Source organism: Paroedura picta, chromosome 4 (assembly GCF_049243985.1).
Source record: "Paroedura picta isolate Pp20150507F chromosome 4, Ppicta_v3.0, whole genome shotgun sequence".
Taxonomy (NCBI): Eukaryota; Metazoa; Chordata; class Lepidosauria; order Squamata; family Gekkonidae; genus Paroedura; species Paroedura picta.
In genome coordinates this window covers 65,663,120-65,687,661 of record NC_135372.1, presented here as the reverse complement: position 1 = coordinate 65,687,661, position 24,542 = coordinate 65,663,120, and the positions used below count along the sequence as shown (strand labels likewise).

Genomic DNA, 24,542 nt, shown 5'->3' with positions numbered 1-24,542 from the left:
CTTCCTGCTCTTGCTTCTTGTTGCTTGCTGGCCCAGTAAGGGCCAGTAGGGGGGAAATGCATTTAAACGTGATGTCATGCCAGTGGTGCTGCTCTAGGATTTGGACAGTTCATTTTGGTTTGGTAAAAGCATAGAGTATCTCCTTGGCATCATACTGATACCACATTATTGCCTAGAAGTGACATCAAGGTGTCGTTTACACCTTTTCCCACCCTCCTTTTTTGCCATCCATTATCTGGCATCCTAAGAAACAATGCAAAGGCTGATGTTACTTACAGTGCCACCCTAAGCAAAGTTACACTTTTTTGAGCCCATAAACTTGAATGGACTTAGAATGATATAACTGTGCGATCCTTAAAAGGTCTACTCAGAATCTTATCCTTGTCTATTAGATGGAAATTACTCTACTAGGGAAATGTTATTATGATTGGAAGGCTTATACCAGCCTATTCTCTAATGCATGTAAAGTCCTTTCTAATTGCAATAGTGATATACCTTTCTTATGATTTGTACAATTAAAATAAATATAAGCTTCTCTATGCATTTTCCTATCATCCGTTTATGTGACGTAGGCTATGCAATGACTGGTGTATTGCAAACTAGAAAGGAACAGAATGCCAATAACATAGTCACATAGAACATAAATTTTACAAGCATACACATCCTGTCACTCATGCTTTCTCTCCAACACTCACACACATACACACAAAAACACATAAACAGAGTAAGAGTGAGAAAAAGCATGTGAGAGGTCAATTTTGCACCAACTGCGCCACTCTGGGCTGCCACCGGTGCATTGCTGAAGAGCTGCATGATCTGCAGCGTACTGTGTCCACATAGGGGACACATTTCAGGGAGAAACCCAGTGACCCAATGAAAGTTGTCCCTCAGGAAACGCAGTGGAGGCAAGTAGGTTCCGCTGCGGGGGGGGGGGGTTGCAAGGGATGTTGTAGTTTTCTAGATGGTAGGATTGCACTGTACGCAATCCCACCATCCTGCAAACTAAACAAACAATGATCTGGCCTGCCCTGCAGCGCCATGAAGTGCTGCAAAGCCATCCAGGGCATTGTTTGTCTTCTTGTTCTGAGGGGCCTGCTGCAGGACAGGCACTGTTGGCTTAGCACAGGATTTCTGGGGCCCAATCCAGACTGCTGAATGCAAAACCACTGCCTATCATGTGTTCATGCCAAGTCCGGTTCCATATAGATGCCAGCCCAGCCTTTACCACCCATGTGGAATTGGCCTGAGATTCTTCAGCACTTGGGGAAGATAGGATACATGGACGAATGAAGCTGCTGTATACTGAATCAGAGCACTGGTCCACCATGGTTAGTATTGTCCAATCAATCTGGCAATAGGTCTCTTGGGTCTCAGGAAAGGGTCTTTAAAACACCTACTAACTGAATGGGAGATGTCAGGCAATTGAACCTTCTGCATGCTAATCAGATGCTACAGCCCCCCTCCCAGTATATACAGACAGTCTGTAAGACAGCCTTTTTCAACCTTTTTGACCCTGGAAGACCCTGGAAGTGGTGTTATGCCCCATCAGAAAAGTGAGCGTGGAAATGCAGGAGCCAGCCGATCAATCGGTTTATCGTTTCCATTGTGGAGAAAGACCATAGAACACCACCTTATTTGACTAACGTTACTTCCATGCCACTACAGATTGTTCTTACCTATTTAAGGTTCCAAGCTATGCCGACAGCCCTGCAATTTGGCCTATTCTTATGTATCCCAAGATCCAAGTGTCTCTGTATATGTGGAAATGTGGAAGTTCAAGATCTCATCCACTACATCTGAACATGTCTACTATATGATAAGCCAAGGAAGAAGTTTATTTTAAGGCTAATTCCAGATGCACCCAGATTAGCTCCTTATGCCCTTGCAGCCAGAAAAATTAGAGCCATAATGACCATGAAAAAATGGTATCCTAAGACTTTTAAACTCTAAATATTGTCCTTTCTGTTATCTTTTTAGATAACTTTCTGTTATCTTTTTAGCCTAATTATCCTTATCCATGGTTCCTCTATCCTTATCCATGGTTCCTCTATATATTTGTGAAACAGCCTGGGGGGGTGGAACATGTCCAGCTGCCCAAGTTAAAATAGGGCCAATCAAGGTACAGCCAGCAAAGCTGGCTGCACCCTGATTGGCTCTGCCCCTGAAGCTCCCTCCCTCCATCCCTGGACTCTAGCCTCTTTGCTCTCAGATGTGCCTCAGTGCTTTGAGCCAGCAGCAGTAAGGGGAGAGGGCCCTGGGCAAAGGGTTGTGTTAGAGGGCCTTCTAACAAGGGCCTCCTGGCCTGCTGACTGCCTGCTAAGGAGCTGTGTCCCAGGCCTGCTAACAAGCTGGCCAGCCCCTGCCCGCCCCACTTGATCCAGCTGCAAGCTGTGGCCCAAAGCTGCCTGGGAGGGGGCCAGGGGAGGGGGCCATTTCAAGGCCTGTTCTTAGGAACGGGCTTGGAAGCAAGTATGTATACAATCTCATTGTGAAGGTTTTTGGCCCATACAATAAAATCTATGACAAAACAATACAGGGTAAACATGTTCACAAAGACAACCTTGTAGCCAAAGGAGAAATTATGCAACCTGCCTACATATATATAGTAACAATCAGGAAGAAGTTTGCAACTAGCAACAAAAACTGTTAGCCTGTCTGTGAATACATATATGATACATATATGAATTTTTAAAATGGGCATGGGTTTGGGGGGGGGAGGGTGTAGGATGTAATAACTCTCCTCTCAGATCCTTAAAACTGTTAAAAGGGGTTTGCACTCTAAAAAATGAAGAAAATATATATTTGCAGATCTTTTGAAATTGATGTTTAAAATGTAACTTCAAAGAAGCGCAAAGCAACACAGCATGGCCACAGTTGCTGATCCTTTTCATAGACTGCCAAAAACACAATAAAACAAAAATCTTTCTGAACAAAATTATGCATTCTCACAACAGAATGCTACAGCACTTTCCAAATGAACATGTGCATCCCCTGTGCTGCTCTGCTTCTCATTTTGAATGAGGGCTTGCTAAAACTCACCTCTGACCTGCTGTTTAGTCCCAGGCCTGAACCCCTGAGAAACGGGTACTGGCCTCTGAGCTTTAGTCAAGAGGTTTTAACCATAAGCAATTTGCATGGCTTATTAAATAAGCACCATACAAAAATGGTTACATTTGAAGTTAGGTTATTTTCTCATACAGCAACGGTGCCAAATGTAACACACAAATTACAGTTCATTTCACACCTTGCCACATGTTTCAGCCTCAAAGTGAAGGAAAGGTAAATGGAACATAATAAAACCTCCTTCCAAGGACAAAAACAGAAGCTCCAAATCAACTTTCCCTAAGGTTTGTTTAGTTATTAATTTATTGTGTCTTGATTGGGACAATAAGAATGCAGCTATAGAGTTATGAGAGGCTTAACTTCTAGCTTGCAATTTATGGCTCAGTAATGATGACAGTTCAATCAGTACATAGCTGAGCTTGTCTAATGGATTTTCATTTTTATTTCTCAAGGGTTAGACTCATCCGGCTGCAAATCAGAGCCTCTGAGTATATAGTCAGTCACCTGGGGGGGGGAATTTTTAGCAACTGGACAAACCTCATAATAATGTCTGAAGGGAGACTCACTGGGGATGTATGGCATAAGGTAATACTCATAAACTAAAAATAAAGGTAAAATATCAAAAAATCCTGGCATAAAATTGTATCATTTGGAATCAGATTTTATCAATCATCATATCTTCATTTTGTTACAACACATTAATCACAGGCAGCAGGTTGATTCATTCAAGAGAAATGCTTGAACACTTCTGGATCCCAAGACGCGTTTTCCTCAGTTTGTAAAAGGAAGTCAGTTGAACCCAGCTGAATGTCATAGCATTTGCCGAAATTGATGTGTTCAGTTGAGGGTCAGCACTGAATAAGCACAAAGAGTGAATTGTTTGTCACTTCTACAGAGAGAGAGAGGTCTAGCAGGAAAAAGCATATATTTATTCAGTGAGACTGTCACTAGGAGATTCACACCTCAACTGCTTTCTTTCATGGCTATCCAGGCTGTAAATAAACTGAGTCTTCCCTTTTTGTATCAACTACAGGTTTTTAATGCTTAACCATCCTGTAACAAAAATAACTGCAAGAGTGTGTATGTGTTGTGTGCATATAAAAAAAGACAGACTGAGAAGCTAGATGATATTGGATGGCATTCTCATGGATCTTTTGAAGCATAGCCATGTGACTTGCAACAAGTCAAGGAAACAGAGACAAATCCTCATTGTACCTGGCATAAATAGGGTTACTTCACTAGCTTTGTACTTCTTCTATTGACACAACCTTTCAAAGGTGAAATATTTACTTCAGCTGAATTGTGCAAAGTATTATTCCAGCTCTCAGTAGGAACAAGTTTAGTCTGATTAATGTCTTTAGGACACTGCAGGATTCCAGAGGGTTAAACGTGCTCTTGTGGGGGAAAACACAAAACTTGCTAATCTTGTAAAAGATCTTTGTTTCACCTCAGCCTCTACTTTTGTGCCCACCTTTATTCATCTATGAATAGTTCATATACTATTCATAGTATATGGACAGTATATGAACTATGGTCATACGCAATAAAGTTTACTTGTACTTGTAACATATTAAAGCTATCTTTTCCTAACAAAAATGGAGTGTCTATACATGAAACCTCATGCCTTCAATAAATCTTTGTTGGTCTTAGGTAAAGGTAAAGGTATCCCCTGTGCAAGCACCGAGTCATGTCTGACCCTTGGGGTGACGCCCTCTAGCGTTTTCTTGGCAGACTCAATACGGGGTGGTTTGCCAGTGCCTTCCCCAGTCATGACCGTTTACCCCCCAGCAAGCTGGGTACTCATTTTACCGACCTCGGAAGGATGGAAGGCTGAGTCAACCTTGAGCCGGCTGCTGGGATTGAACTCCCAGCCTTATGGGCAAAGCTGTCAGACGGCTGCCTTTCCACTCTGCGCCACAAGAGGCTCATTGTTGGTCTTAAAGGTGCTATTGTCTCAATTTTTGTTGTGCTACTTCAGACCAAAAGGGCTACTCACTTGAATCTATCTTTTCCTAGTCAGCTCCACAGGTGAATAAATATCTGTTATGTAGTGATACCTTTAATTTAAATAGAAAAAGCTGAATATTATCTATCATGATGATCCTCCCCAAATGTCTGTCAGTGGAAAGAGTAGAACCCTGAGGATTCTCCAAATTAATGAAAACAAATTCAATATCTGACTGTCAGATCAACTTTATGTAGGTTTTATAATTCTGAGCCACTGAAACATTCAGGGCTGCTTATATTATAGTCCTGTATGAGACTGGAGCATTTTCCAGATTGCCTTATTCCATTTTCATTCCCCTGTGATACTGGGAAGGGGGCATTCTTGTGTCCAGAACACTCCATTAACATTCCCATGCCATTCTGGTTTCCTCTTCCCCCTCCCCCCCCCCCATTCGTTCTTAAACTAGTTTTTTCCATCGTTTTATTTTTTCATTGCAGAAATAATTCATAAGATAGCCTCTTGTACAAAATGTGAACAGTTTTTTTCCCCCTCCCTGTCTCATGAATTACCACCCAAACTCACCCAAAAAGGGCAAGTTTGGGTGGTAATTTTTAAAAAAAATGTGCATGCCAGTATTTCAGTGATGGAGGGCACCTGGGCTGAAACAACAGTTCAGTCACATTTGGAGGTTCGACACTCGCAGCCAGTCATTGCTCTCCTTACCATTCCTTCATTCACACGCAAGAGTAGTTTCTAGCACATGCCTGGGCAGCCTTTTCCAATACATTTTGCAGTGCATTCAGCTACTCTGAAAACATGTCATTGACAGAAACAAGCTGTTGTGAACTGTGTGTTGATGCAAATCAGGGAAAGGAGTTCTACATTTGGGGGAGGAGCCAATGAGAGAGTGTGCTGAAATGCCAGAAAAGAGGCAACCCAAAAGAGGTGAGACGTATACACCAGGTATGAGTCTCGGGTGTGGTGTGGCAGGAAATGTACTTATAAGGGGTTTTCTCAGCCCCTTGAGGCTACTGAAGTGCTGTAATACTTCAGTGCAAGTATTAAAGAATAGGGGGGGGGGGGAACAGAAAACTAGTCCAGAATGTGAATCTGAACAGATGGAACACTGATGTGGGGAAAAATGAAGAAAACATGTGAGTGTGTATTGATTGCATTGATAGCACAATCACTGAAACACTGGCAAAACTCAGAACCTGGAAGCAGTTTGGAAAATGCCTGTCACCTTAGCATGTAGTGGTATAATGTTAAAAATATTCAGATGAATAGCTGTGGCCATTTCCGCACAAGTCATTTTCCTTGGTTCACCCTCTCTTTGTTCACTGGGTTTATTTCAGATGATGTTGCCTCCCTTCCATGGCTTTCCCAGGGCTGGTGTTATTCTGCCTGGCCATTGCCCCATGATAAGGGAATGAGGATAAATCTGCAGTCCATTTTTTATCACGGGAGACAACGAGCAGCAAGTGGCAGCAGGGACATCAGGAAGGGAAAACTCAGGTTGTTGCTTTCCCCACCATCTCAACTACCTTTCCACCTCCAAGAGTCACTTCCATCCTTCTCCCCCCACCCTTTTGTTCCAAAAGACTTTTTTCAAAGCCAGCTTCTACAGGATTAGCAAGGGAGCCTGGTTCTTGCAATAGCACTGCTACAGCAAACTTGTATATATATACAATAAAAGGCTGGACTGCATTACTATGCAGTTCCAGTGTAATGAAATTACACCCAGTCCACTTTATGTATTCATTGCTTGACTCATGCTTAGTTGGAGGTGGGGGGGGGGGGCTCATTCTATCTTTCTTCTCTCTCTTTTTTTTAAGGGACTGTAGCCTGACCATGTGGGAGGGAACCAAGGCAGAGAGGCAGGTCACCTTACTGCTTCTCAGTTCAGAGCCACACTGCAGAGCCAAGAAAAAGCTGTGCTGCGCCACCCTGCTCTGTTTGGAACCACACTGCAGAGCCATCGAAAGGTGGCTGCTTTCTCCTTGACCCCTCTGCGCTGCTTGCAAATTGAGCTCCCCTGCAAAAGGAGGGGGTGAGACATGGAAACACTGCTTGGTTTACTTTCAATCAATATATGTTCTGGTGGCTCTGTGTTGCTAGGCGAATCTTGATTTTTTGGTTTAAAAATTATTTTTGTATGTTTGGAGGCATGGGGGGTACTAGAATGTGAGACTTCAGCACTGAAAGGTGATTGGTGGCTGATGACACATCACAGTGATTGACAAGCCAAAAAATGGGGGGGGGGGAGCAGCTTGTCCTGACTTCCGCTCAACCACCTGTCTTGTCAGGAAGGAAAAACCTGGGACAAGACTGGGGGATAAAGCGAGAGGAGACTGCTGTCAGGAAGACAGAAACCGCTTGGTAAGTGAGTGTGGATCTATAACCAGGAGGCAGTGCACCTTGGCCGCCTCCATTTGGAAATGGTCTGTGATAGTGAAGAAGTAAGATCACTAACCTTTCAAATGACCATCCTGAAGCTGTTCCTTTAATAGCAACTTGATGTACAAGCTAGAACAGATAATTTGAAAATGTTATCCCTGCCTCTGTTTATCAAGGTGCTGTGGAAAAGCACAAGAGTGGGCCAGGCTGTTCTTAGGGTTTAGACTATTTCTCTGGTGACTATATTGCTGACAAGCGTGGGATATACATGCTATACATTTTGAATGAATGAAATATTGTCTGAAAAAGCATTTTCCTCCATTCAGAGAAAAAAAAATTCAGTTGTGTTCGGTGATCTGCAAAGTTTTCTTTTATTTCCACTGGGGGGGGGGAACTCAGGGGAAAAAATTGAGAACGCCCCTGCCTCCCGCCCAAGCTTTCATTTGTCTATACTTGATGGATAATTGTATCCAAAGGTATTTTTTTAATTCCTCGCATGCCTGCCTGCATGTATGTGTTTGTCAGGCCACATGTTACAATAGAATGGCAAGAGGATTTAAGGGAGTCTTCTTGATTTTACAAACAACAGGTTTACCAAGATTGGAGCAAGTGGCTTCAGGTCACAGGATGGATCCAATCTAGTACAAACTTCATTGCAGTTGATAAAGGGGAGCTTTCATAGCTCACTGAAGCGTGACTGGGGAATATCACCAAAAATTCCACTGCTGCCCTGCAGTTGGAAAAGGGGGTTAGTATCAATTGTACCGTCTTGAAGAATTCCTTCTTGTCAGGATAAAAACAACAACAACAACCTTATCCCCACAGTCCATTCTCTGAAGGAAAAATGAAGGGCCTACAGAGGGTTGCCTTTTTAATTCCTATAACACATTCGTATAGCTGAGTACTTTTTGAAATGTTGAGAAATTACTCTCGATTTTTCACAGCCTAAAGGAAACAGCTTTACAGGGGAAACGATTGGTGTCTTGGCAGATATATTTATTAATTTTGCCTGAGTGGATCTTTAATACTGCCAAAGCAAAGAAGAGTATTGTGTTAACTCTTTCCTTGATCTGTTTTGATACTAGGCCTCCTACAGCTAACATGCTTATATAGAGGAAAATCTAGACCAGAGTGAAGACTGCCATCCAAAGCACCGTTGTGAGTGTGTGTGTGTGTGTGTTAAGTGCCACTACTTAAGTGTCATATGTGCTTCTGACTTATGGCAACTCTATGAATTAATAAACTCCAAAATGTCCTGTCTTTAACAGTCTTACTCAGGTCTTGCAATATTTGCCTGACACCCAAGCCAATTGGAAACCATTCGGGTTTTCCATAATCTGTCCTTGTTGGCAGTGTTTCAATGTGTGTGGAGAGCACCAAACTGCTGTAAAGAATAGAAGAGTTTATTTAGAAGGGAAACAGCTTTGTATAGAAAGAAGAGAGGGATTCCTGTCTGTCTGTCTAACGGTTGTCTGTAGTCATTCTCTTTGTTCATTCTGGAGGCATAAAGGAAGTGCGCTCAAAGGAGCAGGAAGTCTCCAGCTTAGCCAATCAGGACACAGAGGAGGCCATTTTAAAAAACATCAGGAAGTTCCTGACCTAATAATACTACTTATTTCCTCCAGTGGCCTCCTCAAGACATTCCCTATATTCTGCTTAATAGTGCACGCTGCAAACTTTTCATATCCCAACAGTCCTAACCATTAAAACAATCAGAAATTGTGAAACACCTCTGTTTCTTCTACATGTGATTTCCTAAGTAAAACACTTCATAATTTTCCATTTTTAAATGTCCTAATCCAGTCTACTTCAGTTCGCTTAAAGGTTCCAGTTCTCATTATATTTCATTTTCCATGTTTTAATTGTGTGTCAGCTTTTTTGTTTGCTTATTTTTGATTGTCTCATCATAGGATTTACATTTAATGCAACAGCAATAAAGGGGGAGGCAAAAAAAGCAAAGCTCCTCTGTTCTCTGTTCTCATTCTGCTGCTGTGGCCATTGATTCCTGAAGAAGTGGATGCATCTTAGTCTGATGCCTCCTTGAATGACTCTGCTAGGAGCTTAGCCTTTTTACAAAGTTGTCCAGAAGCAGCACTATGGGAAGGGGGAGAGGCAAGACAGCAAAGCGCTTCAGATGAAAGGAGCTTCTGTTGAGGTCAGCAAGCCTATGTTTTCCAAAAAGAATAGCAGCTCAGTTCCTATATCCATTTTCAGGGGAACCAGGAAAGATGCACAAGGTGAAATCTGATATCTAATGACTGAAAGATCACAACGAAATATGATATATGTGTTTATGGCAATATTTTCCATTTGAAATTGAAATAGCTACTTGACTTCTCCAGCCTTTTGGGGGTGATCATATGTGGAATAAAAATGCAAAATATATTGTTGAATGCTGTATGCCTTGGAAAACTGAATAAAACTTATGCAAATTCAGGACACAATTGTACACTTCACATACAAACCCAAGGTCTTGTTCTCAAAAGGACCAGGAAAACCCTACACTGTACTTCACTAGAATAACTGCTGGTGCAAATATGTAATGAATATTTTGTTTATGACAAATGTAGGTTCAGTATTTTATGTATCTGACAACTGCTGTGGTTAAAGTATTTCAAAATAGGATCTTAAGTCCTTCAACTAATATACAGTAGCCAAATGCAACACTATTGGGTTCTTCATATTTATTATCCTTTCTGCTGTGAGAAAAGACTATTTGACAACCAAGTTGAGAGGAAGAAATATGGAAGAGATGAGACTAAAGCTGGAAACATATAATTGATTTTCACAGACTGGGGGTAGCAAATGGTATATGGTAAACAGGCACATTTCTTTTGACCAACTTTTGACCATTTGTCTAGAATACATTAACAGTCTTCAGCTTATTGTTTGGGATCCTCGAGTGAGCCCCCTTGCTGGATCAAAAGCCTGTACAGAGATGCTATTTGTACTACTTTTTGGAAGGACTTTGTGTATATTCATAGACAACAAGGGCATTATGTCTCCTGCTTCTTTTTGTAGGCATGCTGAGATGTGCACCAGGATACCAAGACAAAGCCATTCACTGATGGAGCGGATTCTTCCATGGCTCTGACCCTTGACTCGCTCTTTACTAAGGTACATCTCCTGTTGCTTGGCTTATGTTTTCTATTCCCAGCTGTCTTTATCCACTGCCTAAGGACCTAGCTTTGACACAGGTGGCATAAGTTCTCTGTCACCTTGTCTCATTATGCTGATTTCCTTATTGGAACACAGTCCCTCTCATGGTCAGTTGTATACCAGTAGACCAGTGGTCTAATGGATCATTACTCTGATCTAGCCTAGCTGTTCTGGTTCTCTGATGTTATGTTTATATATATTACTTATATCGGTATATTACTTATATCAGCCAAAGTATATATGTCTTTCTTATACCAAGTATTATCTGTCTAATTTCTGGAAATCTATGACTTAGAGGTCATAATAGTAACACTGGCTGAACTCAGAATTTCCCAAAAGCTAGACATAAGAAGCAAAAGCAAAAAAGCTAGACATAAGAAGAAAAACAGATCTTTAAATTAATTAAAACGATTGTCACAGCTTGGGATTTTTTTATATCCAAGTTTGCCTAGCATATTCTTTATTATAAATGTAACAGACTTGCATGTTAAATACTCTTTCCCCCTCAAGGGATTTCTGAAAGGAACATGCTGGTTATGCTTGCAGTCAATGTTAAATTGTTTTACTGTCATTACACTTCACACACACACATGTTTAGGAGATGACTAGAGACACTAATGGAAAAAAAGTCAGTATTATCTACTCAGATTGGCATTGGACCTCACTGGTTTCAAGAAGAGGTCTTTACATCACCTAGTGCCTGGCCCTTTTAATGTACATCTCAGGGTGAGCCTGAGATTTTTTGCATATAAAGGAGAGGTTTGTAATCCACCTTAAGTCACTGTGAAAAAGGTGAACTATAAATGATGTTATAAGTAAATGAGCATTCTCCACTGTGAATGCAGGGATATGCACATAGTGAAATTTCCACGTGTGGGATTGTTCTGCATACTTCCCCTTTCCCCCCTGCATACGTCCCCTTTCCCACGGCAACTCATGGACCATTTTATTATTCATTTATTCACAAAAGTGCTATAGCACTATGGGACTCAATTGAAATTGAAAGAGAAAAGCAGCAATAGATTGTCATACTTCTATAGTGCAATACCACTAATGGTAAACCTCTAGCTATATTGTGGTCTTCCTTTCCAATTCCTTTCCAGGCAACTGGGACAAAAATTGCCTAAATCTTTCTCCTCTTATCTCTGTAACTGAGAGGGGTGGATTTTTAAAATGAAAGAAGGGAATTCCATCAGATTAAAATTTGAAATGGAAACAAAGGGTTCAATCACAATAATGCAAGGGAAGAAAAGCTAAAGTTCCTGTGGTAAGACAAGAGGGGAAAAAATGGGGAAGTGAGATGTGGGGAACAAATGACAATGTGGGCAGAATCTCTGTAGCAGGCAAATGTATTCCTTTCACAAAATGCACTAACATGGTTGGGCTGCATTCTTTTTCCAAATAATTGGATTAGAACAGATTTGGAAAAGACATGTAAGGAATGAAGAAAACCTGGAAAGAGGACAGTTAGAGCATTATGAAAGTTCAAAAAATTGTTCCAGCTTGGAAACCATAGTGAAAAAAATCCACCATGTGGAAGCAGTCAGAATCACCAGCTAGCTTTAAAACAATAACAGACTACTGGTTGAAACTGCACTTTCAAATTCTGTCTGCTCACCCCACACTCCCAGTTTATTAGGGAAGCCACTAATGTGTCTGTAAACTATTGATGTTCATCTGATGAAAAAACGACATGAATGCTTGATGGGAAATAAACCTTGATTGCCTGAAGTTTCTGCAGAACCCAGGAATACTTCCAAAAAGGATACATTAGCCAGTTTTCATTCAGTTCCACTGATAACAATGGAGATGCACCTGTGTAAAAAAAGTATCCTGGGGTACCATGACCCTCACATTTTATGCACGGCAGCCGCTTCCCCGTGCTGCCACCATGCTATTGCAGCAGAGCACGATGCCCCACCATTTCCCGTGTATGCACGGAAGCGGGGCATGCTGGGTTGCCCCGGCGTAGCACGTGCACCGGGGCCTGGAGTGCCGCATCGCTGCCGGCCAAGGTAAGTGAACCAGTGGGGTGGGGGATGTGGGAAGGGGCCAGGCCTCCTCCACACACACTGGTGGGGCCAGGGGGTTGTCCCTGCCAGCTCTATTACTCCACGGAGCCTGCAGGGGTGTGCGGTGTCCCTTAAGGGACACTGCAGGTCAAGGCTGGGCGGGCCGACAGGCCTGGTGCTGGCAATTATGCACAGCGCCGGCCCACCACAGCTCCGGATTACCCAGGAAGCTACGGAAGATCCTGTGTTTGCTTAAGGCGGGCCTTCCATAGCCCTGGGCCAGGAGGCGCCTGTGCTGGAGGCGGCAACAAGCGTTATTGGGAATTTTCCCCAAAGCACTGCTGACACATGCATGGCCCATGCATAATGGGCCCCTAGGAGTTTCATGCTGAGCTAAGAGTTTAGTAGTCCTGGTTCAAATTGTGCCTTGGCTATGAATTCACAAAGAAATGCTATAATAATTACAGCTTCTACTGAAACCCAGTTTGCTAAATATGTGTTGTGTGCACTTGATTTCAGATATACTCATGACTCTCTTTTCTAAGCAATTTCTACTTTCACAAGTGGGATGGTTTAGAAGCAGGCAATGTCAAAGTTGAAAATTATGCCTTTACACACTTCTTAGCATAGTTGTGCTGTTTGGAGGTGGAAGAGCCACTGTATGTTTGATTAAATGGTTAATAATGTTTGATTAAAAGGCAGGTCTTTTAAAAAAATTGATTCCAACAAAGGTGAGAATTTTCGTCAGCTGTAAATACCCACAGGGATGTTTAATTTTTTTCCCCATTTGACTTATAGTGTACCCTAATAGCTTCTTTGGTTGTGGGTTTTTGTTTTGTATCATTGAGATGCATAATAAATTTTGAGCACTTTTTGATGAATACCTAGGGTATAGTCTGCACAGGGGTTTTTACCCACTCCCAGCTTGACTAAATCCCTGGAGTCTATATGGAATTCGATTTCCATTTTGATTTTGGCCACTTTAAATTTGCATGATTGATTCATGGTGACCCTACCTTTCCCCCACACGATATCCTGGAGTAGATATAAGCCTCGGTATTTCAAAAACCACCATGAGTAAATGTGCAGATTTTTGCTTTTTTAAAAATTAACTCACTGTTCCATGCCTCGGAGCAAAGCAGTCTTCCCTGTTTGGCTAGGGCATCAGTTCAAACAGCCAGTTTTGTGTAGTGGTTAGGAGTGCGGACATCTAATCTGGCATGCCGGGTTCGATTCTGCGCTCCCCCACATGCATCCAGCTGGGTGACCTTGGGCTCGCCACGGCACTGATAAAACTGTTCTGACCGGGCAGTGATATCAGGGCTCTCTCAGCCTCACCCACCTCACAGGGTGTCTGTTGTGGGGAGAGGAAAGGGAAGGTGACTGTAAGCTGCTTTGAGACTCCTTCTGGTAGAAAAAAGCGGCATATAAGAACCAACTCATCAAAGACTTCTTGGTTCCTGGTTGCCAGGCTTCCCTTGAAGTGACTGCGCTCCAGAAGCCCTAACTTCTCACAGCAGAGATTTGTCTCTTGTTATTTTCCTCTCTTCTGCTGTCTCCAATATCCCCCCCCCCCACCGTTCAAGAAAAGAAAGAAAGAGACTCCTACCACAATTGGCACCCCTCCCCGTTCTGAGCTTCTCTAATAAAGTTCAGAACACTTTATGTTTCAATTGGGGGGGGGGGGAATAGAGGAAGACCTGAGTTCAAATCGATCTGAATTTAATAGGATCCACAATGGAAAAAAACAAAGTGCAGAATCAGGCTAGGAGAGAGCCTAATTCAAGGTGTTATGCTCGCTGGGTAAGATGATAGATAGATAGATAGATAGATAGATAGATAGATAGATAGATAGATAGATAGATAGATAGATAGATAGATAGATAGATAGATAGATAGATAGATAGATAGATAGATAGATAGATAGATAGATAGATAATCTTCCTATACACGTGTGTATATCATATATAGCATGCTTTAAATGAAGGAGAATAGTTATTCTCCTACATGTTGGCATTTCAGCATTATCATGATTTGTAGCACAATGTGCTCTATCAATTAAAAAAAGATGAGCAGATTGTTTCATTGTCGAGTTTCATTTCCTTGTAGTCAGCTTAAAGAGTCCTAGATCATATAACAGCTCTCTCTTTCTCTCTCTCTCTTTGGGTTTCTCTCTTCACCCCTCTCCTGCCCCCCCCCTCCTCTGCTGAATCCTTCTGTCTCACAAGCCAAGAAGACTTTTGTGAATGCAAATTGCTTATTGGGGAAGGGAATTAAAATTATAAAAAGCTAGGCTTAAAAGAACTGCAAAATCAGGCCTGTGTCGGAACAGGGACAATATAATTGTGGTATGGATTCCCATATGGGATTAAATTATCTCTATTTTAGAAATGTCAGCAGTTCTGTGCGGTTGTTGGAATGCAGCCAATGTGACACATTTTCTTCATTTTAAAAGATGATTCTGATTCCACACAACTTTAAATATGCAAGGAGCTACATTTGCTGTAGGTGTCACAGTGGCACTTCTGTGAGGCATAATTTTGCATGCAAATGTTATTTGACGATTAAACAAAACTATCCTGGACTGTTCTATCTTTTTTTTAAGTAAAAGGTCACCTGTTTTCATTCAAATCTGCCTTATGAGGTCTTTAAATTTAAAAAAGGGAAAGGAAGAAAAGCCTCTCTCACACACTCTCACACATCAAGGTTGTCTTCCTTTAAAGTGTATGCTATTCAGTAATACTATTTTGTAGCAACTCAATAAAGCTGATAGTTTTTTTATGGGTAATTACACACAGCCCCCTGCAGGACAAATTAGCATTCATGACCTGAATAATACTTTCTAGGAAGAGTTCAGTGGAATTTACTTAAACAGAATCAGGGCTTTCTCATGGCTATTTTCTTATTTTTACGGTGTCTCCATTGTCTGCTAATAGCAAGGATGCTTTCACTGCCAGGTCCCTCCTGGCTCCAGGTATGAAAGGAGAAAAGATTAGCCTTTTAAAATATACATAATGCATTTTTAAAGATTGTAGAGAGTAAACTTCAACCCTGAGTTAGATTCTCACTTAGGAATTTTGCCCTTCTCCTCCTGGCTCAGCTGAAACAATTGGGTATTTTTATAGTTAGATCAGCCCTCATAAAAATTATACATTTTTCAAGCTGTCTGTGATTTACTGCACTTCCTGTGCCATGGAAAGCTGAAGGAGTCGAAAAGGTGATTTTGATTTACTGGGAGTTTAAGATGAAAATTCTTTGTTTTATTGATCGGTTTTCTCATCAGACTCCGGACTTTTCTGAATAGACAAGAACACCTTGGCCCGCTAAGGTGTTTTTTTACCTACCTATTCAGCACTCAGAACTGGCTTGGATTCTTTCCTTTAAATAATTAACTATATTGAATTTTAGCTATATACATACACAAAACCCCAATGTAATTTTAAATTAAACAAATCAACAGATTCTATTTAAATACTGCTAGAACAGGAAGATGTTGATGCAAGTTATTTCAGTAGAGGCAAATCCTAGATGTTACATCTCCAACTTGGAAAAAAAAAACATACCAAAAGATTCTGGTAAGGAGACAACCACTAAACAAAAACTGAGTTGAACCTACCAGTTTAAATAATGAACATAAAATGTTCTTTACAAAGTCTGAGTGGCTTTTCTATATTTGAGAAGACATTAAGCCAAGCACTGACAGAGAAATAAGTACAATTCCTCTGACAGAAGGCCATTTCTTCCCATGTCCTTATCCTACAAGTTTGTGTCGAGATATTTTGCTCTTTCACTGTTTTCAATATGTAGATGGATAGATGCCCTTGTTAAAAGAAATAACAGTCAAAAGTGTAAAAATACAGGACAATTGGAAAGCTCAAGTCCTGTATACAGTTTGTCCACTTAAACCCCATTTAAATCAATGAATTTTAAGCTGTAGTTATGCAGAACTGCAGCTAAAGAAGCTATAGTTATTTATTTTTTAAAAATTGGACTGGTGTGTTTGAAGAGCTTGCTAGTAGACAAAACCAGCAAGCATTCAAGTATCTCATTCCTTTAACAAAATTAGTCCCTACAGCAAGATAACGTGTCTATAAAAGGATATATATTTAATCTTTTGTGTGTTTGGTATAATTTTAAGTGATTTTAAATTATAGGAAAATGGAGACAAGCTATCCAGTGGCATTTCAAGTTATCTCTGCATTTTGCTTATCTGTTCAGAAATCACAGTAAATTTCCAAGGACAAAATTTCATTCTTATAATGAACTATATGTTCTCCTACAGGTCTCTTTTAGGGGAGGGGAAGTGGAGGGGATGCAAGGTTCATGCATTTTGCAGGAATCAGGAAGCAGAGGTTGTGTATTTTGGCACATTCAACTGCAATGCTGAGGTCCCAAAGTAAATTTATGCTATTATGCCCACCACGAGGTAGTGAAAATGGCAGCAGCACCTCCCTTCCATGCTTGTATATCCTGATATAAAGTACCATAGATCAGTGGTCCCCAACCTGCGGGCCGCGGCCCGGCGCCGGGCCGCAAAGGCCATGGGGCCGGGCCGCGGCTCCCTCTCCCCGCCCCCCCCACCCCCGCAGTAAAAAACTTCCCAGGCCGCAAGCCTGCGGCCCGGGAAGCGACTTACTGCGGGAGGGCGGGGAGAAGGAATCAGGGCCGGGCCGCGCCCGTGCAGGCCGCGCCCTCTCGGCCCGATCCACGGGCGCGGCCCGCGGGTGTGGCCCGATCCGCGGGCGCGGCCGGGCGCGGCTCGCGGGTGCGGCCGGCGGGCGCGGCCGGGCGCGGCTTGCGGGTGCGGCCGCCGGGCGCGGCTCGCGGGTGCGGCCGGCGGGTGCGGCCGGGCGCGGCCCGAAGCGTGGGCGTGGCCCGCGCGGGCGCGGTCCCTGCGGGCGCGGCCCAATGCCCTGCCGGTCCCCAGCCTAAAAAAGGTTGGGGACCACTGCCATAGATATTGGTGAAACTGAGAGATGTCACAATTAATGCATGATGATTAAAAGGTAAAGGTATCCCCTGTGCAAGCACCGAGTCATGTCTGACCCTTGGGGTGACGCCCTCTAGCGTTTTCATGGCAGACTCAATACGGGGTGGTTTGCCAGTGCCTTCCCCAGTCATGACCGTTTACCCCCCAGCAAGCTGGGTACTCATTTTACCGACCTCGGAAGGATGGAAGGCTGAGTCAACCTTGAGCCGGCTGCTGGGATTGAACTCCCAGCCTTATGGGCAAAGCTTTCAGACGGCTGCCTTACCACTCTGCACCACAAGAGGCTCTTATTACATGATGATTACTCATCACCTATAATGTTACTTCACCTGAATTTGGCTCTAAAACTGTCTTCAGTGTTATAGCTTCTGGAAATATCTTTAGTTTAAAAACACACACGCACAAAACTCCTCTCAGATGTTGATGCTTCTATTCTACAGGGATATAGACAAAAATCTATACCAACAATTCCCACCTGGGGAAACATAACATAACCTCTAGCCAAGTTTGTGTGACAGTCCAGGTCACCTTCACAGCTGCAATAATAGAAGGGTTGGCTTCAGTTTTTAATCCCAGTATGAGATCTCTAATATTAGGCCCAGGGATACATTACAGAAGGCACCTGGAATGAGTGCTGCAATTCTAAACAGAATTATTAGGAAGTAATTCTTACTGAACTCAGTGAGGTTTACTACTGAGTAAACATGTGTAGGGTTGTGTTGCATGTCTTCCATATCATGCTGATGACCTGAATAGTTCTCATCTGCATCTGTAAAATAACTATTCCAAAGACCAATGTGCTGGTTCTTTGCTGACAATTATATTACAAGGCTTATAACTGCACTATTTTCAGAGCTCATAACTGCATTTGCAGGTTTGTTGTGCAGCTAGGCTTGCTAAACTCCAGGTTAGACTTAGATTTATTTAGATTTACTCCAGGAAATTGAGTATACAACATTGGACTCTCTGATTGGTAGTCATCTAAAGTCAGCCTGTTCAGGTACAAATACTAAGGGCCATTTCGCACGGCTTCAAAGTAGCACAATGGTTGCTATTTGGAAACGCTACTAATTTGCCATAACCCACGACGTCGTAGACAATCTGCAACAATCCTGAAACCAATCAGCAAAAAGCGCTTCGTTGTGGCGCTTTCAGGGGAATCCAGAAAAGTGGATTCACCCTCCGGATAGCGATACACTCCTGCAACCAATCTGCAACAGTAGCGCTAAAGACCTGTGCGTTACCATTGTTGCTGGTTCTTCAAAGTCCCTCCCCCTGGCTCTCTCCTCCAAACTTCCGGCGAAGCGATCGCCATTTTTTTTCTCCGAGCGAGCGGGGATAAACGCACCGGCGAGCCTCTTTCTGTTTAGAGGCTTCCCTGGCTTCAGTCCTTCACCTTTAGTCACTAAGCACAAACCACTGAAAAGCCCGTTTGCTGAAATAAAGTCCCTTTATTTTTTACAAATAAATTCAGCCGAAAATCGAGCCCGTGAGAGGGGGGGGGATTTTTTATTTTATCACTCGAGGCAGCGTGCAAACAATCATACAATCAAACGACAGCTCACATTAGGCAGCTGGATGGGTCTCTCCGTAGCAACGAATCTACCTAGATTCGTTGCTATGGGTCGTTTTTTTTTTAAAAAACCTTTCTTAAAGGGAAAGGGGCTGTTTGGGAGCATGCTAACGGCTGCCCATTGGCTGCTTGACAGCCAGGGGCGGGACGAGCTTGGCAATAGCGCTTCCTTTCTAGCGATTTCTGCCGAGACCGGAAGCCTGTGGGAAACGCTAAAAAACGCAACTGATTCCACTACAAAGGCAGGTATGCATAACGACGAATTCCAGTATTTTAAATGGCGATTTTTCATTCCGCAAACAATTTGCAACAAAGATCCCTGTGCGAAAAGGCCCTAAGAGTCACTCTTTCTTCATGTATCTGTTCACCTTTTGCATAACTGAAATCACACACTTCAAGGAACCTGGGACAACATCTGTCCAACTCTTGATTTGGAGATGACACCCATTGATTCCAACCTCACCTTGATATAAGACACAAATTGCCAGCTCAATCACATTCAAAGAAAGGATAGGTTGGAAGATCAGCAAAACCAGTGCAATATACTAGTGTCCAGAAGAACACCATGCCAATGTGATAATGGTAGCTCACTCCTAATCCAAACAAGGTTTTTTTTTTTTTGCAAGCCCAGCAGAACCAGTATAATATACAGAGGGCCCAACAGTACCAGTGCAAACACAGAGTGCCCAGCAGAACCCAGTATCACTGGCATTGCAAGTGTTTAAAAAACTGCTCTCAAAGCACGGTCACAAATCCAAGTAAGGGAGGGTGGAATTTTGCAAGCTCTTTGTTAGAAAGGAATCCTGGCAAGGGAGGGGAACACTCTTGAAACTGACATCTCTAGTTTGAAAAAGACAACAGTGTTTCTGAAGCTGGAAAATTTCACCTCCCTTGTTGCTTTGAAGTTTGGTAAACATTTTGTTTGAGTGGGGACTGTTTTGAAATGTATCCATTTACAAACTGGAATGAAACTCCACAGATTAATACTTCCTTGAACATTTGTGCCAGTTGACTTGCCATGAACCTAACTTTCTTTTTTTATAATTTACAAGAAAAAGTGTACTGTGAAACGAAAGAGCATATGTCATTCTCCTGAATTCAGTATTGGCGAGGTATTCTTTAGGAATAAACATATCTGTCTTGCTGAGACCAGGTCACATGAAACTCAAGCTCAGAGCAAATCTCTGAGTAATGAGCAGTGGGAAGTTGGCAAATGCCGCAGGGTCCAACAGTGGCCAGAAATGTAAGGCAATTGTTTTATAATATAAGCAGTGAACAACAGAAAGCTAGATATAGAATAATACTCAGGGGATCACTTAATACAGAGATCATCAACTTCTGTGTCTCTCTTCTCCATATTCTGATCCTAGACTGGATCCTGCCAACTAACTATCTCACTAATGGTCTGGCTCTACTAGAAAAGTATAGGAATTGTCCATATTTCTCAAGTTCATTGATTGTATCCCAATTCCGCCTCCTCTCTCTGTTGGCTCTCCCCTGTATGACTCTTGTTTTCATACCACTTTCTGTTTCCCTGTAATGATAGTGGTGGTGGTGTGTGTGGGGGGGTTGCATTTGTTGTGTGACAAAGGTATCAAATAACATATTAAGATTAAAAATTGGAAGAATAAGAAAAAACAAAGAAAGTGGGAGGGTATATTCTGTGGACAGGAAGATAAAGCCAACAACACAACCACTTCCAAGCCAGTGACAATGCCCACCTCTGGCCCATGGCTTTGGATCATGGTGGTTGCAGTATCCAGATCCTCCCTCTGCCAACTCCCAGTCCACATTGATTAAAGTGGGGAGTTGTGTGCGCTCCTCAGTCACTCTTACTTTGTGAGTAATGTATTTCTCCTCCTAAAGGTCAGGCTCTTGCCCCAGTATGGCTTGGATACAAATCTACAGTTGCTGTGGAACCAAGAAGGTAGCATGGCTTAAAACACCCTTATTACTTTGATGGTTATTGTGGCCCAGAATGCCAACCAGAAGAGTCCTCATCCCTGGCTTTATTTTTACATATCTAGAAAATGTCATAGAATCATAGAGTTGGAAGAGGCCAAACAGGCCATCTAGTCCAACCCCCTGCTCAACGCAGGATCAGCCCAAAGCATCCTAAAGCATCCAAGAAAAGTGTGTATCCAACCTTTGTTTGAAGACTGCCAGTGAGGGGGAGCTCACCACCTCCTTAGGCAGCCTATTCCAAAGCTGAACTACTCTGACTGTGAACAAATTTTTTTTCCTGATATCTAGCCTATATCATTGTACTTGTAGTTTAAACCCATTACTGCGTGTCCTCTCCACTGCAGCCAACGGAAACAGTATCCTGCCCTCCTCCAAGTGACAACCTTTCAAATACTTAAAGAGGGCTATCATGTCCCCTCTCAGCCTCCTTTTCTCCAGGCTGAACATTCCCAAGTCCCTCAACCTATCTTCATAGGGCTTGGCCCCTTGGCCCCAGATCATCCTTGTCGCTCTCCTCTGTACCCTTTAAATTTTATCCATTTCCTTCTTGAAGTGAGGCCTCCAGAACTGCATACAGTACTCCAGGTGTGGTCTGACCAGTGCCGTATACAATGGGACTATGATATCTTGTGATTTTGATGTGATGCCACTGTTGATACAGCCCAAAATGACATTCACCTTTTTTACCGCTGCATCACACTGCCTGCTCATGTTAAGCTTACAATCCACAAGTACCCCAAGGTCTCGTTCACACACAGTGTTACCTAGAAGTGTATCCCCCAACCAGTAGACATGTTTTTCATTTTTCTGACCCAGATGCAGAACTTTACACTTATCTTTATTAAATTGCATCTTGTTCACATTTATCAATTTTTCCATTGTGTTCAGACCTCATTGAATTCTGTCTCTATCTTCTGGAGTAGTTGCCAGTCCTCCCAGTTTGGTGTCCTCCCCACGTAGAAGCAAAAGTTATACATTATGGCATGGATTCATATTGCATGTCATATAACATATAACAATCCTAAGAGAGCTGTACCTCAAAGTGTGTACAATCTCCAGTGTAACAAATGAAAAGATCCCCCCTCTCCCATAAAACTGAAAATTTATGCACTCAGCACAAATGAACTGAATTTGTTATGACCACCAATAAGCTTTGGGAGCTAGCAGCAAATTGTGTACTATCAGTTAGCTATCCCTGGTTTAAGGTAAAATTTGGTTAAAGGAACAGTATTTGTGTAAAACGAGTATTCCAGAGACATCTAAGTGCAATTAGAACTGGATTGTAGCCAACTTCATTAGCTAGTGTGAATATGTGCCAGAAATGGTCACATTGCATTTTACTTAACTGTTAAATCAAAGTAGAGATGCACATTTCACAAAATGGCAAACAAGAGGATTTAAGTTTGCTATTTATTTACAAAACTGGAAAACCTCTTGAGAAATTAGGAAGGTTTGGCTGGGGAAGAATAAAAAACCATTAGAGGGACTTGTTCAGAATCTAAGGCTACATTCACAAGGCTGTTTGTGATGGGTTTAAACTTGGAAAATCTCTGTGCTCATGTACTCCCTCCTTCCTTCCTTACCCCCATCTTAGAACATGATTGAAGGCATCCTAGTTTTAGAAGCCTTCAAACTCCAATTTGCTGTGACAACTAAATGCAAATACTTGATCAGACTGGAATCCCTCACAAGGTGGCATTCTTAACCATTCTTCATCTCTGTTTAGAATACCAATTTATACCAATCTATGGGGAGGAGACATATGTTAATTTCCCCAGACACATTCATTCCAATGACAGAACAAGTTTAATTCAAGGCTTCAGTAGCCAGGAAGCCTTCCCTCATGCTGAAGGGAACACGGGATGGCAAAGGAGAAGTGAAGAGTACTAGTGTGGCAAAGAACCATGGTCATTCCCATGATAAGCATGCAGGTTTGTTTGTGATGTCTGAGTGTTTCTTCATGTTTTTTTCTGACATTATAGGTTCAATGTGAAAAGTACATTGGTTTGGATTGTTATTTCAGTGATTTGTGAAATGTTTAATATTTGGTTTAAAATTATCCATAATATAAGTGAATTTTGACACTGACATTCAAGCACCTATTGACCAAGTCATGGTGGCTGCCAATTGGTTGGCATTGCCACATCCTTTTTGTTTGATTGGTCTGCTGCTGAATTTAACCACATATTAATGTTACATCTGAGAACAATTTGGGTATTAAACTGCACAACTTGTGAGAGAGACGGCATATGCTTTCTTGCCATACCTCTGATACAATGTGAAGAAAGGGAGTTGCAAAGAGAGGCCATGTGTGTTCTGGACATGAAAATAACATGTGGATCTTCTTCACAAAACTTTGTGTGTCACCTTCTCTTGTTATTACTTTAGCACTTTGATATAAAACAGTTTGCTGTATTTTTTATGGAAATGCACATAGACTAAATTTGGTGTCCAAAGGTCCTTATCTTTGTTTTGCCACCTCTTCCAAAGTGTAGGATTACAAAGATCAGTTCCCCTGGACAAAATGGCTGCTTTGGAAGATGACTGTATGGCAAGATGCTCCACTAAGATCCCTTTCCTCTCCAAACCTGTCCTTTCCAGGCTCAACTCCCAAAATCTGCAGGCATTTCCCAATCCACTCCTTCAGCTGAAATTAGTGCTGTTCTGAACATTGGAGTTCCAAGAAAACATGGACATGATATTTAAAAACAACAAACTCTAATATTCAACTAAACACAGGGTTGGATCCTTTGCACAGACATGAGGACCTCTACCTGTGAAGGTGACTTCCTCAGCCCCCTTCTTCCATAGAAGCTCAAAATACCTCTCTTCCTTTCCTGAGGGAGAGGATCCTGAACAGGATTACAAGGGGAGTTTTAGGTTTGATTCCCCGCTCCTCCACGTGCAGCTAGCTGGGTGACCTTGGGCCAGTCAAAGTTCTTCCAGAGCTCTCTGAGGCCCAACCATCTCACAGGGTGTCTGTTGTGGGGAGAACTGCTTTGAAACTTATTTGGATTGTGAAAAGTTGGGTACAAAAACCCAGTTCTTTTATATAGACACAGTTCTTATGTATCAATAGGGGCCAAGCCCATTGTATTCAGAAATACAATGGGTGCTAGATTAGGGGGCTGGAGTGGAAGAACTCTGCAGACAGCCTCCCCCTCCCCGTCCCCCTCCCCCAGGACCTGGAAAGGCTGCAGGCAGCTGTTATGGAACTCACCAGCAGGGGCAGCTCTCATGCGGCAGGGATCTGCAGCCTCCAAGCCTCAGAGGGAAGTGTAAGGAAGTGGGAGATTGAAGGCGGCTGGCTGGCTGCTGGACAGGCAGGCAAGCCAGTTGGAGGAGGAGACACTCAGGGGCGGGACAGCTGCCCTGAGGGGTGTTAAGTGCTACTTAAGCCATGAGACCAGCTCCTCCTCCAAGGTCTTATCAGAA

At 42.5% G+C, this 24,542-nt stretch overlaps 1 long non-coding RNA gene across 2 annotated transcripts in view; it reads left to right on the top strand.

Moving 5' to 3' along the window:
* The window catches only part of LOC143835499 (uncharacterized), a 441,550-nt gene that overhangs the window by 194,950 nt on the left and 222,058 nt on the right, over positions 1–24,542 (top strand). For both annotated transcript variants that reach the window (XR_013230177.1, XR_013230176.1), the window contains exon 3: positions 10,430–10,525. This is a non-coding gene — a long non-coding RNA (uncharacterized LOC143835499). The remainder of the gene's footprint in view (positions 1–10,429; positions 10,526–24,542) is intronic.